Source organism: Protopterus annectens, chromosome 3.part1 (genome assembly GCF_019279795.1).
Source record: "Protopterus annectens isolate FY-2018-M chromosome 3.part1, PAN1.0, whole genome shotgun sequence".
In the NCBI taxonomy this organism is placed as follows: domain Eukaryota; kingdom Metazoa; phylum Chordata; order Ceratodontiformes; family Protopteridae; genus Protopterus; species Protopterus annectens.
Window position 1 is genome coordinate 872,244,490 of NC_056732.1, and position 20,346 is coordinate 872,264,835.

A 20,346-nucleotide genomic window follows, 5' to 3' on the forward strand; every position below is an offset into this window, starting at 1 on the left:
GGAGGCGAAGGTTGCACTGAATCTATCTGCCAGGACGTTGGCAATATCAGTAGGTTCAGTATATTTTGTGCTATTTTGCACTAGCTGAATCCTTGGCTATTTTTCTTTCGAAGTTAGCCTTGGATGATTTTATGAGTGACCTTAGTTTCTTACTGATACTGATCAGGGATGTCTTTCCTTCTTGGGATTTGCTTATTTTCTTAACTAGTTTCCTCCTTTTGTTGTATAACCTGTTTGTTGCAGGGGTCTACCAGACTGGTTTCCTTCTCTTAGGGGAGTGAGTCTTGGTTTTGCTAGGGATGGCATGATCCATGCATCCTTGTAGGTGCTCATAGAATGTAATTGTAAAGGATTCTGCATCTTGGGCAGTGTTATCCTTTAGCGTGGGGGATGTGAAACTTACCATCTCTGCCTTAAGTAAGGTGAAGTTTGCTTTAGAAAAGTTTTTCACTGTGCTTTCCTTGGTTGGGGGTGGTGGTGGGGTGTGGACATCCAGATGATTAGTTTATGGTCTGATCTAACCAGTGATGCGTTGACCTCCGGTACGGAACACCTGTCGCCCATGTTGGTGATGACCAGGTCCAATACGTTGTGGCCTCTGGTAGGGGAGTTTACCAGCTGATCCAGGGCATTTGAGTTGATAAATTCCAGGAAGCGCTGAACCTGGGAGTTTGTACTCAAGTAGTTTTCCCAGTTAATGGTAGGGTAATTGAAATCACCCAATATCAGGGTGTTCAGTAGGACCTTCATGTTTTCCAGTGTCTCCAGAAAGGCAGAGTGGTGGTCCTGGGTCATGAACAGTGATCTGTAACAGGCCACAATTTGCATTGCAGATTTGCCCGATGTTAGCTGCACATGGATGATCTCAGAGGTATCATGCTGCACCACTAACCTTGAGGTGTGGATATCCTTGATGAATATGGATACACCCCCTCCTTTTGTGTTTCGGTCCATGTTCTGTGGTCAGAATGTGTGGTATGAGTTATAGCCCAGTAGTGCTGGACTGGTCTCTGGAGCCTTGAACCAGGTAGTTACTGCACAGATGTGAACATTCTCTATACTTAGGAGTGCTTTGAGTGCATGCATTTTGAGATTTAAACTCCTGGCGTTGAGTAGCATAAACCTCATTTTTTTACTTGTGCTGTTTATGGGGGTGGGTTTGAATTTTGAGCCTTGCCTAAAAAAGGCACTATGGGGGCAGCAAGAGCCTTGGCCAGTATTCAAAAGCTAAAGGGTGACAGGTGCAAGCCGTCTCTTGCGAAGCAACGCGGCTTGTCAAGCATGTCATCCCAGGCTGACAGACACTGGATCCCCTTTGAATGACATCAGAAGCTTAGCCAATTGTTGAAATTGATCATTTTTTCTTTATACTGAGGTATCATTCTTGGTGAGGGCAGGAAGCTACTCAGGGTCAGGGTCATACCTGCCTGGGCTACATGATCAGATAACTCTTCCATGTCTCTTTTCATGTAGTCCATGGAGGTACGTCTCAGGTAATTCACACCAACATGAACAATGACAGAGTCATATTTGTACTTGTTCTGGAGTGACCTGAGTGCTTGCGTTATGTGGGGGATTCTGGCTCCCGCCAGGCAGCTAACAGTAACCTTCTCCTTGTCCAGCCTAGTGAGTGGGGCATCAGTGTGCCTGACTATTGAGTCACCAATTACTAGTGTGTTAGGTATGTTATTTTGCCTTAAGGGCTGTGATTGTGTGGCACATTGATTTTGTGTTTTATGTGTTGTCTGGTTTGTGACGGGAGGTGCAGGTTTTGTGGGTGTCAGCTTTGGACCTCTCTGATGCTTTTGCAGGTTTTTATTTACAGCCTCCGAGTATGATTTAATGTATTTATGTGTATTTTTTGCCAGTGCTGGTTTAGTAGGTCTATGTGAGGCTGGAGGTGTGGTGCAAGTGTTAACCTTCTCCTCATGACTGTCTGTTCTAGTCTTGGGTGGAGAGACCTTAGCCTCCATTTTGGCTATATAATTGCACCTCTCACATATGTTAGTGTTTTGTGGTAGGAGGAGAGGACTGTCTGTGTACATGAGGCAGTTGTAATCTTGCCTCAGGATACCCAGATTCACCAGCCGGACTGGAGAGTGCACCTGACATTGCCCTTTGGTCATGCCTGAATAGTAGGGTGAGCTGCTTAGTTGCTTGGTTGGTGATGGGTGGATAAAGAGCCTTGCCCTGCTGGGCAGTCAAGTGTAGGGGTATATTAGTGCTTGCTATTAGGTCTGAGCAAGTGCTGGACTGTAGGATGCGTTTTGAGTGCTTAGGTTGAGAGTTAGACTAGTTTCAAGTGAAAAACTGAAGAGGAGACTTATTGGAGCCGGGAATAATTTAACCCTAGCTAACTGGTGCTGCCCGGCGCACAAAACCGTGCTAACTCAGTTTTTAAACTACTAACTTCTGGGCTGGAACCACTCCTCCAGGAACAGATGGCTGCTCAAAGTTCCCCTCTCTCACAGGTGAACAGAGAAATTTCCATCTATCAAAGTAAGGTATGGGTAACTCAGAAACTTGTAACACATCCCTGAATTCAACACTAGCCTGAAAACTGGACTATACTAGCTTTGTAAGGTGGGAAACAAGAATTTATTTTTTTTTAAAAGATAAGGCAAAAACAGTAAAAATTACACTTAAAACCGCTTTAAACGACTACAAGCTATCAGAAAAGGCTATCGCACTTTAGTGTGTAGCCTACAAAAGTTAAACAATTTATTTAAACAAAAAACAACTTTTTAAAAGTGCAGGCAGACAAATAAGTGCAATATGTGAAAAAAACAAGCTTTTAAATAACAATTAGTGCTGGAAAATCAGCGTTTAGGTGGAAAACAGTTAAGTACAGCAAGAAAATACAGAAAACTGATACTCAATCACTCCAAAGTCTCTATTTTAAGCTAGAAGACTTGTATCAGTTTAAGGCTTTTTAGTGCTTTCCAGTAGGTTAGTTACAGGAAAGATGGGAAACAAGCGCAGACATGGTCTTTTAAACCAGAAAGTTGAAAGAGATGGACAACTTCCTGAATGATCAATAAACTAAAATTCCTGGGCCAAGAACCACTCCTCTTGTGGTAGACAGGCTACCTAGTACTTACCACTCCCACTGATAGGCTGGAAGGCTGCACTCCAACACAAAGGCTTGGGAGGCTCAGAAGCTTACAAACAGTCCTGGATACAGCAAATCTGCACCTGGACTAGACTAGTTACGGGAAAGGTGAGGATCAAGCGCAAGCATGGGCTTTAAAACCAGAAAGTTGAGAGAGATGGAAAAAAACTGCCCAAACGGCCAATTTCTGGGCCAGAACCACTCCTCTTGTGGTAGATAGGCTACCTAGTGCTTACCACTCCCACTGGTAAGCTAGAAGGCTTCCCTCCAACACAGGTTTAACATTAACTAGGAAAATCCAATGGACAAACTGTTCCTTTTCAGTGGGAACCATGTCTGGTTAAATGATTTGTTCAAAGTCATAGCAGTTAAATGGAGATGGAAGTAGTCAGACTCTTTAATTTTAATTAGAAGAAAGATCGCATTAACAACTCACAACCCCAAGTAATAGACACACTAATTCCTTAGAATGTTATCAAAATAACATGTCTTATATAGACATGCATTTTATGAACAAAATCACAGATGTTCAAGAGGTAGACTGCAATAGTTATATAAAATATTAAACAGAACAACAGGTTTTATATTAAAATGTGTTTTTTAAACAAAAACTACAAAACTTGACTGTCTGTAAAATTCACAGTGATTATCCCAAAGTGAAGAAATCAACCAAGGTCTTGTAGTTAATGAAGAGGATCAAGGCTGTAGACTTTTAATGAGCTGTTTCCCTGGCATCAGTGGGACAGGGTTAATATCAGTGGGACAGGGTTAACATCAGTGGGACAGGGTTAACATCAGTGGGACAGGGTTAACATTAGTGGGACAGGGTTAACATCAGTGGGACAGGGTTAACATTAGTGGGACAGGGTTAACATTAGTGGGACAGGGTTAACATCAGTGGGACAGGGTTAACATTAGTGGGACAGGGTTAACATTAGTGGGACAGGGTTAACATCAGTGGGACAGGGTTAACATTAGTGGGACAGGGTTAACATCAGTGGGACAGGGTTAACATTAGTGGGACAGGGTTAACATCAGTGGGACAGGGTTAACATCAGTGGGGCAGGGTTAATATCAATGGGACAGAGTTAACAGTGGGACAGGGTTAACATCAGTGGGACAGGGTTAACATCAGTGGGACAGGGTTTACATCAGTGGGACAGGGTTAACATTAGTGGGACAGGTTTAAGATCAGTGGGACAGGGTTAACATCAGTGGGACAGGGTTAACATCAATGAGACAGGGTTAACATTAGTGGGACAGGGTTAACATCAGTGGGACAGGGTTAACATTAGTGGGACAGGGTTAACATCAGTGGGACAGGGTTAACATTAGTGGGACAGGGTTAACATCAGTGGAACAGGGTTAATATTACTGGGACAGGGCTAACATCAGTGGGACAGGTTTAACATCAGTGAGACAGGGTTAACATTAGTGGGACAGGGTTAACATCAGTGGGACAGGGTTTACGTCAGTGGGACAGGGTTAAAATTAGTGGGACAGGGTTAACATTAGTTGGACAGGGTTAACTCCTTCTACCTCTGTTCACCTACTGTGTGACTTTGAGCAATTCACTTAAACAGACAGTGCTCCTGGGTTTACCATATGAGATTAATTCAAAAAGCATACATATGAGGAAAAATCTATATGGAATTGACGTTTGTGCTCAATTGTAAAAGTGGACTTAATAAAAGAAGCATAAATATGATAAAGAAAACTATGAACATTTTGCATTTTTGCTTGTCAGTTATTTGGAATAAGCAATTTGTTGATGAGAGAGCCTCCTCTCTGCAATAAATCATAAATGGGAGTGCAGATTTAGAAGTGTAATGAAGAGACACACACATGAAATTCGAAGGTGTAAATAGTCCCACTTGTATTGGCTGCAGTTCTTTGCTGTCTTGGTGTGAACACGGAAGCAGTTCCACCCATATGCAGCTGTCCCATGCGGCTTCCATTGAAGTACATTACAGTGAGCCATCGAGGTTTGCAGTATGTATATATAGTGACATATAATAAAATAAGCTGTTATATTTTCACTGGGGCACATTATTTTTAAAACTTTTTTATTAAAAGCTCACAGCCTTGATCCTTTTCATTTATACATGTAAAACTGACATGTACTTTTGAGCTAGACCTGAGGAATCCTAAGGGTGAAAGCATTTCTGAATGCTTACTTTCTGACTGAATTGTGTTCTTACTTGTTCTGCTTTTTTTTTTAAAGATGATTTCTCGTTTGAGTTGTGGTACAGTGGTAGTTTTATTACTTCTGTCATGTACTGTTTATGAGAGATACCTTACTCAGTTAAAATAAAAAGTAAGACTGTATACCTTCAAGGTAACATTGAGCCACCAGGAATAGCTAATTTCCATTGGCTATATAAATGTTGATTTAATTTTACCATCAATGAAAATATCTGTAGCCAGGCATACCTGGTACATCTCCCTGGAAGGATATTATTTAAGCTGATCAGTTGTCTGTTTGGAATCAGACAAGAATGCTCATCCATCATTGAATAAAGATCTGCTTAAACCCTTAATTGGAATGTTTTTTTTCCTCTGGAAAAATCAGTTGAAATTGGTACCATACATGACACTTTTAGTTACACAGAAAACATCTAACTCAAACACTCAGGTGTTTACCAGAAATGGTGGTTTATCCCTTTGTCAACTGAACCTTTTGTGATGGCTTAACCTACAATCCATTGGTCCACATACAGAAATGCATAGTGCTGGGTACCTTCTTCTCATGCATTTGGGACCTGCTGGCTAGCAGAATGTCCATCATTCCCACATGTCATCAGAATTGTACATTCTCAGTGTGTCAAACAAAATCTTAAGTCCTCATGAGGACAACTGAGTGCTTACTTTCTCATGAAAAGGTCTTCTAGCCTTTTGAATGTAATAAGTAGGCAACCGTTCTCTCATAGGTTCATAGGTTCATAGGTTCATACTAGGCTATCTGCCCAAGGGCATTTACAAGCCTAGCCCATAGTTTTGTGGCTTACGCCACCCCTTTAGTATGGGGAACTATACCCATTATTTTGCTGTGCCTCTGTTGAGCAGTGACACTGAGGTAATCCCTGGGGTATATCTGCGATCTCCCATCCATTGGTCAAGATTTCTCTTGAACAAGGCCAGCGAGGTGCTCTGCCTCACATATACCGGGATTTTATTCCACAGCATAGGGAGTCTTTGGGTGATGAATCTATCCCTCCAGCACGTCCTATTAATAGCCGTGTCGAGGTTTAAGTGTCCCGCCCTTGTGGCTCTGATGGATCTAGATTTTTTGAGGTGAAGCATATTCATCAAATCTGGGTTTGACATGGCCTTGTATGTTAGGCAAAGGTCACCTCTGAGCAGCACTGAATAGAGCTGGAGTTCTTTCAGTCGGGCAGCATAGGACAGATATTTGAGACCCTTTATCCTTTTGGTGAGGAACTTTTGTGGCCTCTCCAGCTGCTGCAAGTGTCGGGTCAGATACATTCCGAATGGGGCATTGTACTCAATCATTGGTCTGATGAGTGATGAGTATAGGGAGACTATGACCTCCCTTGATCTAGATGAGAATCCCTTCATGATAAGGTGGGCAATGTAGAAGGTCTTCCTAACTACTTTAGCTACATGGGTGTCGAATGACAGACTACTATCAACCTGGGTCCCCAGGTCCCTGATAACTTCTTCTGTACTCAGTGGATTGCCACCTATTTGGTAGCTAGGGGTAACCTTGTTTTTCCCGAAGGGTATGATTATGCATTTTTTGGCATTTAACTTTAGGCCATGGCTCTGGCACCAGTTATCTGTTTCTGTGAGACCCTTCTGAAGGATATCTGTGTCAGATGTGTTTTCTACTATGGCACCCAGTTTGCAGTCATCTGCAAACTTTGTCAGCCATAACCCTCCTGTGTTTGCTTGTACTGGAAAAGTAGATGCCAAACAAGAGTGGGCCCAGGACTGAGCCCTGTGGTACACCACTTGTGACAGGCTTTGAGTCTGACATGGCGCCAGCAACTCTGACCCTGTGGGTTCTGTCACTCAGCCAGTTTGCAACCCATCTTGTGATGTATGGGTTAACATTTAAGCTGATGAGTTTTTCAATGATACCCGAGTGGGGTATTGTATCAAAGGCCTTCGCCAGATTGAGGTAGGCTGTATGGACTGCCTTTCCCTCATCAATGGCTTTGGTGACTGTTTCGAAAAGTCAACCAAGTTTAGAAGGCATGATCTGCCTTGACAAAGCCAAACTGGGATGGATCCAAAGTCTGCAAATTCCTATGTCTTTATTTATGAGGTCCATTATGATCCTCTCCATGGCTTTGCAGATAAGGCTTGTCAAGCTAATGGGCCGGTAATTTCCAGGGTCGGTGGAGGCACCGCCTTTGTGAAGTTGGACCACAGTTGCAGTGCGCCACCCTGCACGTATCCAGAGGTAAGACTATGATTAAACAGCTGTCCTAGCTGTGGGTTTAATTCCTCGTTGAGTTCGTGGAGCACACAGCCGGGGACACCATCAGGTCCCATGGATGCTGTGTTTTTTGCTTTGGAGAGAGCAGTTCTCACTTGGCCGTTGGAGATGTTTGGGGGCTGCAATCGCTTGGTATAGTTATCTCTCCTTTTGGGTGGGTGTGAGGGGAGAAGTTTGCACTGAACCTGTCAGCCAGTATGTTGGCAATGTCTGTAGGATCAGTAATCTTCACATCATTTTGAACTAGTTCTGAGCATATCTGGGAGTTTCCTCCCAAGTTTCTAACATAGCTAAAGAAGGCCTTATGATTGTCTTTTGAGTCTTTAGCTATTTTTCTCTCAAGAATGAAAGAGTAAGTAGTCACATTGTCATCTGCCTTTCTTCTTAATTTCCTTCTATATACTTCTGGAGTCAGCTTAAAACATTCAAACAATCATTGTTTAACCCATTGCAATAATCCACCTTATTAGCTTGTGAAACATATATATATATATATATATATATATATATATATATATATATATATATATATATATATATATATATTGATTTACTCATGAACAAAGTAGTTAATACCTCTACCACTGATTCTGATCAATTTGGTGTTAACTACACATGCCTACAAATGCCCAGATGAAACTTTCAATGACATCCCTCTTTTTGTGATGCAGAAATTATTTAATAATGACTTTGGCGTCTATGGTTTGGCTTTCCCAATCCCCAGCAATTGTTTGTCTTTAGTGAAGAACCAACAATTCTCTTTTGTGCCAGCACGTCTGTCAAGCTTCAGATGTTTCATCTCTAGATTTAGTCCCTTTAATACCATCTGGGCCTTGAGGTAATCTAGGAATGGATTTGACTGTCTTTATCTGCAGGCTGCATACCCACAGGTTTGCAAGGCTGTCTCCATTGGTAGTGGGCTGTGTTCCACCTGTATGCAAAACAGTTCTTATGTGTCACTTCTACTTAAATGCATGGGAAGTTCCCTTAATTATACACTAATTAGTCAAACAAGAAAATGACATTTTGCTTTATTTTTCAGAGCTCCTTTCTACCCATTTTCTAACCATTCTAATAAATTAACAAAAGTATACATTGATAAATAAATAAACAAATATATAAGTGATTGAATGAGGAAAATAACTGCTGTATAGTCTATACCACTGCATATATACCTTGTAGCTGAAAGGCTACGAATACGTTTGTCATACAAATGATGCATCATACAGTGCCACTGAAATGTATTATAATTTTCCCAAAGCACATGCTTAAGGTCATTCATTTTTCCCACACTCAATTGAATACAACAGTTTGGGTAATGCACTATTCCAGTCTACCTGCTCCTTATTAATGTTTTTGGAATCCCAAGTCATATAATTCCTGAAATATCATCCACTAAAGGTATATCAGCAGGTATCAGCTATTCAGTCCCAGTCCCCCTCCCCAACACCCAGTCTAGTACAATTTTCTAGATCAGTGTAGTCATGGCTGGGAATAAGATTCCCAAGCAAATGTAATCACAACCTGTTGCTGCCTTTATACAATCAACAGTTTGGGGCTATACCTTAAAATCTACCTTACATTATGCAGTTTCCATGTATAGAGTAGTGCTACTGACTTGTCAAGTGTATACCTTTTTGTTCTAGTAATTCTGACTATAATATCATTGGTGGGGAGATTTGTAAAACAAAATTGTTAATCACCTCTTTGATATCAATAAGATATTTTTAGAACTGCTTTAGTGCCACCACTATATTCCCTATATAATGTGCAAAGTTTCTAGTCATTGTGTTTGTCTGCATTTATTTATCCATATCTTTATCCTGCTTATAACTGAAAAACAAAATTCAGAATTAATAAAATTTCAATAATTTTTCTCCCTTTACTTGCCATCTGTTAGCCCCACCTCAAACAACTATATCCATCATTCCATGGGTGGTAATCATTAGCTATGCTATACCATCTTCCAGGTAATCAATAGAGGTTTTGGTATCATATAGCACTAGCTATCCTATTAATGTTTATATTCAAACACAAAGCTATGACTGCATTCATTTGAAAGTGTTCTCATTCCTTCGTTTGCCCCTTCAAGTGTAGCATGTATGTGGCCTGGTATGAACCACAAGCTTATCAAGTTATAGCTTCTTGCAAGATGCCTTTCAATGGTAGCTATTCACCTGCCATCCTCAAGGATGAGCAAGTCAGCACTGGCCTCATTTGAAAACCTTTCCCTGCTTGGCTCCACCCTCACCTGTACCAATAATTGAACTCTGTCTGCCTGAGTCATCTTCAGGATTTTATCCTTCCATACCATGTTATTAGGCTGTCATAAATAATAAAGTCTGCTACTTGTGTCTATAAGCCAAGATAAACTCACCACTGCAGGAAAAAAAGTTTTAGCACCTCATTCCACTCATTATTTATCAGCCTTTCTTCTTTTTCATTTTTTGCCATTACATACATTTCTCACATTTTTGTTTTACAGTTCATCCCTTGCATCTTTTATGTATTTTTGCTTTTCCTACATGAAAATGTTTTTCTTAATTGCCTTTAAAAACAATCAGGTTTCATCTGTCATACACCAAACTATTTCTAAATTATATCCCTGTCTGCTTGGATTTTACTGAATGCGATGTTTTGTCAGTTTGAAGAGTCATTTGTTTCTACTTCATTTGTCCACAGTGAATGCAAATACTTGCAGAAGTGCATTTACATTTAACACAGTGCAATTCTTATACAGCTAAATATAGCCCTTACAAGATGGCATGTTTGGAAAATCACCTCATTGTTCTAAAAGAAGCTCATTTCATGTAATTGTAACTAGAAGGCTCAGTTTTATTTTTATTAATACTTGTGTTAGAAACATTGAGTCAAAGTCATACTGATGGAATTATAATGTAGGTCTCAAGGTACCAGACAATAAAACTTAGTTGTCATTGTTTGAATTCATTGCTGTTTTCACCATCGCAAGCTGTTTCATTCCATTAAACCTGTTTCAGTCTCACAAATAAAACACATCACCACATATGTTTCTGTAATGAAATGTTTCATGCAAAATGCTTAAATATCCCAATACAGAAAATGGGATAGCTATAAATTACTTTTAAAATGTCTTGATTCTGTTTTGGAAACTCATTCCTTCTCTGCTGAGCTTTCTTCTAAATTACCCTGAAAACATATGCACGCACACATTATGACAATATTGTACATTCACAGGAATTGGTGGATAACCATAACTCCCTGAAACTACAGACCTCAGAGCCTTTGTGAATACAGACAAGCTGAGTGTATTGGGGCCATTGCTATTTAATACTGCTTTTAAAACTAACTGTTTAATGCCATGGTTGAAAGCAGATAATATGTCTCTGTGGCTGACTGTTGGCTTTGCAGGTGTCGTGCTATCAATACTTTGTGAGAGCAGCATATGGTTTCTTTGATGGAGTGTAATGGAAAATGACAGCCTGTTTGAAGATACTCATGTCCCCAAGCCATGAATAATTCAGAAGGGTAACAGGTATAATCAGCGGAGTTTAATAGTCTGTGGTCTCTGGAGGCAGAACAGCAACATGCAGAAGAATTAGTCCTGTACTCTCAATGTCATTCTCCTGCATGCCAATTTACACACTCATTTGTCTCCGATATAGTCCATATCAGGATATTCAAAACTGTGCATTATAAAGATGAGAAAGCTAAAATATTCTGTGTGTATAATTTAAAATATATTGATTGCTTCGGTGGCTAACATTGGCACTGAGCAAAATGCACAAAATACTGATATGCAGTATATGTGGAAGTTAGACATTTAATAGAGTAAGCAGCAGTTTTCAGATTTGTTTGATAAATCTACATTTTAAACCTTCATGCATATAAAATCTGAACAGTGTAATACGTTTCTTTGATTACTTGTAAACAAGCAATAGGCAAAGGGCAGAAATAATGCAAAGGCATTCCTCTCATTTTAGTCTTTATTATACCAGTATTTATTTGTTGCAACAAAACTTTGAACGATGTCCACTTTATTGAAATAGAGATTTATCTGTACAGTGTTATAGCTGATTATAATAAAACATCAGCATGTGTTTTTCTACTTCTGTATCATACATAAAAATATATTATATAATGAGAAACTATTTTATTTTTATTAGAAAAAAAATCATATTCAGTTTGCATTATTCTGGGAATACATCTATTAATGTTAAATACAATTTCTTACCATCATGGTGATTCAGCTGTGATTTTTGTCAATCTCTGCATAAGCAAAATCAAAACTGTTTTAAAACACAAAGTACCAAATAAAGCAAAACCCAGTTTTATAAGTATATATGTAAGAAGAAATACCTATTAATGTGAATGAGTGTCCAGATATAAAATGACAGATTCCATGAATTTGTTATATTTGCAGTTTTACATGTTCATGTTTCTGGAATTTTACGGTATGTTTCTGAGAAAAGTGGAAATAAAGTAAATTACTTTTGGTAAGGTGCATTTAGCTTTATTTCTAAATTATAGAGAATGATTATTTTCTGCAACATAAAGCCATTTCAGTAAAGTTAAAAAATGTATTATTGAATCAGATCAGGCTTTTTAGGTAATTGGTCAACAGCTATCAATAAATTTACAATGGTCAGAAAATGTATGGGTATAACTTACAGCCATTTAGAAAGAGTTTTTTTTGAGAGGAGATTCACATAAAGTAACATGCTGAGAAACGAAATGAGATTTGAATTCTTAAGATGTTAATTTTTATATATGGATGCTAAGCGTCATCTTCCTTGTTATGCTTCTGCTCTTTCCATGTGATTAACATCAATCCAGGTGCATTTTAGCATGCTCTATTTGATTATCAAGTTACCTTTCTAAATGAAAAGCCAATGACTGGGTGTATTTCACCCTCTGCAGTCTTAGAATTGTACATTCCATAGAGTCACAAGGCTCTCTGTTTTAGGATCTTGTCTTTTCTATACTTCGTAATGATTTTCCCATTTTTTCTCTGAAATCACATTCTTATTTTGTATGCTGTCAATACTGTGCCTCTTTAAGATGGATGTAGTCATCTTTAGAGAATGGGGTTGCCCATTCTTTCTGCATACATTCCTTTCTTAAAAAAACTACATTAACATGTCTATTACCTATATATCTACATCTCTCTCTCTCTCTCTCTATATATATATATATATATATATATATGTATATTAGATATATAGATATCCCTCAATATATAACTATCTATATCTGTATATAGAGGGAGAGACAGAGAGAGTAAAACAATTTTCAAATTCAGCATTAACAGTAAGAAATCACATAGCAAATCTGCCATCTTATCATTTTTCATCCTTTAATATATATGTGGACTTCATAATCTGAAAAGTCACACAATCATTAACAGTAATTATTTATCTAAAATAAATAAATGGCATACATGTCGCACTAAAAATAATTTTAAATAGTAAACCACTTCTTTTTAGGTGCAGAAAACTCTTCTGGTTCTTATTTCAGAGCTTATGCTGGGGACTGTGGTTTCCACCTTATCCGCCAGTGTCATCAGCTGTTGATATTAATTGCCAGTGAAGTTCCTTCTTATCTAATTTTACATTTCGGGCACCTGTCATCTTGGTTCCTTCAACCTTTTCCAAAATGAAGAACAACAATTTTAACTCATTCACACATACACACAGACACAAGCACGCACATATTCACACATACCTAAATACATTAAACCTATCAATCCCTTGTGAGACAGATAAGTAGTCATTTGCTTAATATAAAGACTGATCCTTAGCTTCAATAAATGGGCATAATCTGACTTTGGACACCCCTGATATTTGAGCAACATCAAGTTAAAGAAACAATGACCATAACTACATATTATAACATGATTCTGTTATGAACTGACCCTTGTACCACAAGCCATGATGACAATTGTTCAGCTGTAATTAAGACTCCATGCTTTCATATACAGCATAACCTCAAGACAAGCCATTCTTAATTGTATAGTAAACCTCTTAACATTTTATTTTTTGATCAGCGTAATGAAAAAAAAATCAGTAGCCTCAGGTCTCTTTTTTAGCTGTATATTATTGGTCTGACAATTGACTGTGAAATACATCATGCATTCTGACATATGCTGCATCTCCCACCACATATGTGCACGTGCACATGCAAAGACACACACACACACACACACACACACACACACACACACACACACACACATATGCATATGCGCACACACACACACTCACACCCAGCTATATTTCATATGAGTACACATCTTATGCTTAACTATAAATCTTTCTTCTTGCAACTTGCTGGATGCTCTCCTATTCCTTGATTGCTATTGATTTTTAAAAGGATAGAATTCATGGATTGTTGCTGATAGCCCTTCTTGATTAAAAAAACATCCATTAACGTTTATATGGTGTACTGCTAGTAAACTTATTTTCAAATAATGCAAGAGAAAACTGTCTTTAAGGATCTAAGGATAAGAGTTGGTGTTTCCTGCAGCAGCTTCTGCTTAAATTTACCAGCAAGCAATGAAAGTCTGAGAGTCTGGCTTAGAGGATTAAGGCTCTGTTAACAAGCTGTTTCTTGTGTTGCAGTGGATCTAGGTTTGATTCCATTGCCTACCTGTGTGACTTTGAGTAAACCAGTCACCCCTCCCAACCTGAATCTGAAAAAAGTCTAGGGAGACCTGTGCTCTACCCCCAGAAAACAAAAATAAGTAAAGCAATACCAGTACATTCTGTCTCATGTTGGGGGTTGGCATAATACTTAAGGTATATATCTCACAGGCAGAAAGTACAGGACTTGATTCTCACACTGAGAAGCATGGGTAGACTTAAAAAGGCCACCTGGGTGTTCAAAATGGCCGCTGTTCTGTGAGTACTGCTATCACCTAGCTCTCTGATATACCCTGGATTAAAACAAACCCAGAAGGCAATGCAGAATTAATAATACAGAAATAACTGTAGATATTTACTACAAATATCATCCAGCAAACAAAAGAGGAAGAAAAAGTGACAGATTCAGCTCAGAAACAGTAGGATTAACTAAGATTTCTGAATAACAGCTTAAGCAATGTGCTACTAAGGCCCTGCATCTGACTACAAGATTAGTAAAACACTACACAGCAAGATGTCAAAAGAGGAAAATAATATGGAAACAACAACAACTAAGACCAAATTCTCAGTACTAGCCTCACATGAGAAAGACACAACTTCAAAAAGACAAAAGACAACTAAACAAACTGACAACTCTAAAACTGCAAATAAATCCAAGACATACCTGCCAGCTAATCTGGAAGACATAAAAAATGCCTTAGTACCTATTCAGCAAGCAATAAAGGACTTATCATTACAATTTCAAATCTTTGGTGCCTCATTCAGCCAAATAATATCCAAAATAGAAAAATCTGAGTCAAAATAATAGAAAATGAAATAAAAATAAACTATTTCTGAAAGAACTGATGCCCATGGCAAAGAAATACAAAACTTACAAGCAAAAATAAGCAAGATCTCGAAGGAACAATATCATCAGAGGAATACCTGAAACTGTACCTTATAAAAATCTAATACCAACAATCAAGTAAATAATAAATTCCCTGCTAGAGGAACCTGAAGAAATACAGCAAATAACAATAGAGAGAACCCACAGAGCTCTGAGGGAAATGCAAACACCACTGACACCAAGACCTGTCTATATTAAAATATTAAATTATCAAGATGTAAATAAAATCATACTGGGAGCAAAGAAAAAAGGCACACTCACCTGGAATAATAATAAAATCTCCTTTGCTCAAGACCTCCCAATACAAACAAGACAAGCAAGATAACTACTATCACCATACTGCAGGTTCCTAATAGAAAAAAAATCAAATTCCAGATGAAATATCCAAATCAGTTAATCTTCTACATCAAAGAGGTTAAATACATGGTTGCTAACCCCAAAGAGGCAAAATAGACATTCCTGGCCGTTTTCAAGCAAATTCCACCTTCAGAAACAAATAAATCCACAAAAGGCGATAAACGACCCTTGGGTGAAGATACGACCCCATTCATGACCACTCTAGCTGGGACCCAACTCTGAAAGCTTCCCCTTGATGTCTAGGCCCTTAAATCCACAATGTGAGCCATGAGGAACACAGGAAAAGGAAGTACAGCCCTGGTAGGAAACAAAAATCAACTGTCATTTCCGATGCACGAATATATGAAGGAACCACCTCCTGGGACATTGGTCTGCAAAATCGTTCCCCCTATGATTTTGAGGGCTCCCTTAAGAAGAACAGTCAGACAAAATGGAGCTCAGCATCTCAGCAAGCTCTAAAAGATTTTACTGTCTGAAAAATGAAAACTGATCTGCACCAGCTAAAAGAAGAAAGCTGCACCATATATGTCAACCAACCTGCAAGCAAAACCTTGAAGAAATAAGGTACTGTTGAACTGAACCATTCACTAAAACAGTACACCCAGTACTGTGAAGGTGAATGAAAATCCAGCCTTAAATAATAGGCAAGAAAGAAACTGTCAGAAACAGGCTAGCTCATAGATTAATATTGGGAAAAAAAGGAAAAAGGAAAAAAATGTTAAATATGTTATGTAAATACTAGGAATGTGTTAACAGATCCTGGAGAGAAGTAATCTCAGGAAAATAGTAAAATAACCTAACAATCTTGTGATAATGTAAATATTGCCTTAATATGCTATAATATGCTAACTATAGCAGAAGGACTGTTTGGCTAAGCTGTTTTTTTTTTTTCTCTATGTATATACTTCCTATCCCTGATAAATAGGTGCCAAGTATATATTTTATAACCCACACAGACTGATGTGGAAAAACATTACAGGCACCAAAGAAGGCTGAAATCTGAATAAATAAAGGGGAGGAAAAAGAAGTCAAATGAAAGAAAAATGTAAAAATGGCAAGATTGATTGTTTAATAATATTACTATGGTACATATAATGCTATAATTTACTGAGGAATGTATATTAATATGCTGTTTTAAAAAATACTATTAGAAAGAATTAGTCACAAGACAAAAACAATACATGCTGTACCTTAAATGCAATACCATAATTGTATAAATAGTATGTTGGAAGAGGCTAGGGACATTAAGTAGCAGTGTTTGTTGATGGAACTAGCTTGTTCAGCTTTGTCCGCATTTTATATAGTAACACAGGGGGGATACTATGGGTTAAATCTATATCTAAAAAGAAAACACATTCCAAGATTAGATGTAAAGGTAAACCATATAATGAACCTTCATCCCCCCTGGATGGATTATTCCTGGTCCAGGGATATAGTGGTTAGACACCGAGTAGGGACGGAGATAAATAGATGCTTTCCTAAACCATCACACAGTAACACATACAAAACTAACAAAACAAAACTAATATACATGGCATATCTAAGGAATACACCTAATAAATAAATGTGGGAAATAGAATCATGGAATGTTAAAGGGCTCCAAAACAAGAAGAAAAGAAAACTATTCTTACACCTTACATTAAAAACCACAGCCAACCTCATACTAATACAAGAAACACACTTGACTGCAGAGCAATGGGCAGAAATTAGCAGAAAGAAATGGATGAGTCAAATTATACCTTCAGAGGGGAAAATAAACAGTGCTGGGGCTGCCATAATAATTAAAAACCAATTTAAGGAAAAAATACTTAAAACCAAAGCTGACAAGGAGGGAAGATGGTGTTACGTAACATTTAGTAGTCCTACAATACCAAAACCTATAATGGTACTTAATGTTTATGCACCCTGTAATAACCAACAACACTTTTTTATGTCATTATACCCAACCTTAAACCAATTTAAAGATCACTACCTAGTGATTGGAGGTGACTGGAACAGATATCAAAACCCAGAAAAGGATAAATCTATTCTGACCAAATCACATAATAAAGAAGGCACATTAGCCCTTAATGAACTCAAACAAGATTTCAAACTATATGACCCTTTTAAATATGGGAACAGTGAAGATAAATCAGGAAAATTCACATTCTATTCACAATGCCACAAAATGTGTTCAAGGATAGACTTCTTCTTAATCTCTGACATATTCATTAACATGGACCCAACAATAACTATACATACCAGGTTGTTTTCAGATCACTCCAAAATCACACTGAACATTAACTGGGACAAAAAGATATATTTAGAGAATAGGGGTCATAATTGGTCATTAAACCCTAATTTACTTTCCAAAATGGATGTAATAAAAGAAACAGAAGCAATACTAAAAATAGCTCTTACAAATATCACTAATTCCCAAGTACCAACTAACATAGAATGGGCTGCAACCAAAGCTCAAATTAGAAGATTGTTTATCAAAAAAGCAGCATACTATAAAAAAAATACAACTGAAAGAGGAGCATACACTGAAAGGGAAAATAAAGCATCTTGAAAAAAAACTAATAAATAACCCCAAGAACCAAACAGAAGCAGAACTTTTAAAACTGCAATGGGATCTATATATGATAAAAAACAGGAACCTATCTTTTTATGAAGCCAGAATGTTAGCCACTTACACAGAAGAAGCTCAAATACCATATAGAGCTCTGGCCAGAATTATCTCCCAACACAAAAATGCCTCTAATATATCAGAAATAAACTACAGAGACAAAAACTACACAGAAAATGAAGACATTATTAAAACATTTGAACAAATACACTCTCAAATATATGGAGCACAAATGCTACAAACCTCAAAGGAAGATAGAACTCTTTTCCTTCAAAAACTGAAATTTCCTAAACTAAATTTAGACCAACAAAAAAAAAATAACTGAACCGATATCCATTAGTGAGATTAATACAACAATCAAACACTTAAAAGCGCATAAGGCTCTGGGTCCAGATGGATTCACATCAGAATTTTACAAAGCATTTTCCCCCTTGATAGCCAAACTACTATACTATACACTGAATTACATAATAAACTATAAAATAAATGATATCCACTTTAATCCCTCTAAAACCATCTTTATATTAAAAGAACACACAGACCCCAAAAACCCCCGACAGCTACAGACCTATCTCCCTCTTAAATATAGATGCTAAAATATTTACCTCTATACTTGCAAACAGAATGAAAAATCTGATAGAGAAAATCATCTCCCCAGAACAGTCTGGTTTTACACCACATAGACAGACTAGTGACAATACATTAACATTAGATGCACTAATATCCTATGCTAACCGATACAATATCAACATCTACACAATGGTAGTGGATGCCCACAAGGCATTTGACAGGGTTAATCTAGAATTCTTACTCCAAACACTACCCTACTTTAATATACCCAATAACTTCATTCAGATCATCCAAACTCTCTATAGCAACCCATACACATCTCTATATATAAATAAAACTTGGTCAAATAGGATTCTAATAAAAAATGGAACAAGACAAGGATGCCCATTATCACCCTTCCTATTTAACCTATACCTAGAACCACTCTTTCTATACATTAAACAAAATATATACCACAATCCTCCATCAATACACAACTTCAAAATATACCTCACTGCATTTGCGGATGATCTGAACATATACTGCACTGCACCAAATTCAGATATAAACAAAATAATAGCTGCAATTGAACATTTCTTGACTATGTCTAACTACAAACTAAACCTCAATAAAACTAATACTTCCCCCCTAAAAACACCCAAACTCATCTCACTAATACCATTGTTAAACACAATAAAAATAAAAGAAGAAACTAAATACCTGGGAATCACCTTTTTCCAGAATAGCAAAGACTTCTACCAACACAATGTAAACCTTAAATGGCAAAACACAATGCAAGACTGTAAAAGATGGAACAACCTAAAACTACCATTCTTGGCCAAAGTATCAATAATCAAAATGAACATTTTACCTAGACTAATGTATATATTCATGAAATCACAGACAATAATACATAATAAATTCTTCAAACAAATTCATACCTTCCTAGCAAAATTTATATGGGAACTCAAAAAACCCAGAATCTCCTATCCAAAATTAACACTCCCAAAAAACAAAGGAGGACTAAATTTACCAGATTTTATAATGTACTACTCAATCATTAACACTAACAGAATATTAAGAATAGCTGAACATAATCCGTCAATGGAAAATTGGTCTCCTCTTTGGGTGACAATCTATTATAGATATATTAAAGCTCTAGGTTTCAATCCCAAAGCACTTCCATTCCTGAAGCAGAAAGAAATACAAGATTATAACATTATGGAGCCCTTAAAATATTCTATCAACTTAGCACAAAAACTATTTCAATTCTTGAACCTTGGACAAGCCATGACAATACTGCAACCCCTTCATAAAAACCCAAATTTAAAAATAAACAATACGATGCTGGACTTAGTCCCTTTTTCCAGACTGAAAGATAAAACAATCCAAGATAATTATCCTTACCTTAACTTCTCAATACAAGAAATGAGGACCAACTTAAACCTCCCTAAATCATACATAATAATCCTAAGACAAATCAAAGAACTGTGTTCCAGTTACCTCCAAAATGCTACTATGACCAATAGTGACATAAAAACTTGTAGCAGGTTTTGGAAAACTATTATTACAACAAAGAAAACTATTACTAATTCATATAAAATGATAAATGAAATAAAATACCAGAAAGACCTTCTCTTCTCTAACTACTGGAGAAAAATGAAACCATCCATAGATGATCAGCAAATAAGCCAGGCAATCAATCTAACACTGAAGATTATACCCCTCAAAAAGTTAGCATACGCTCAG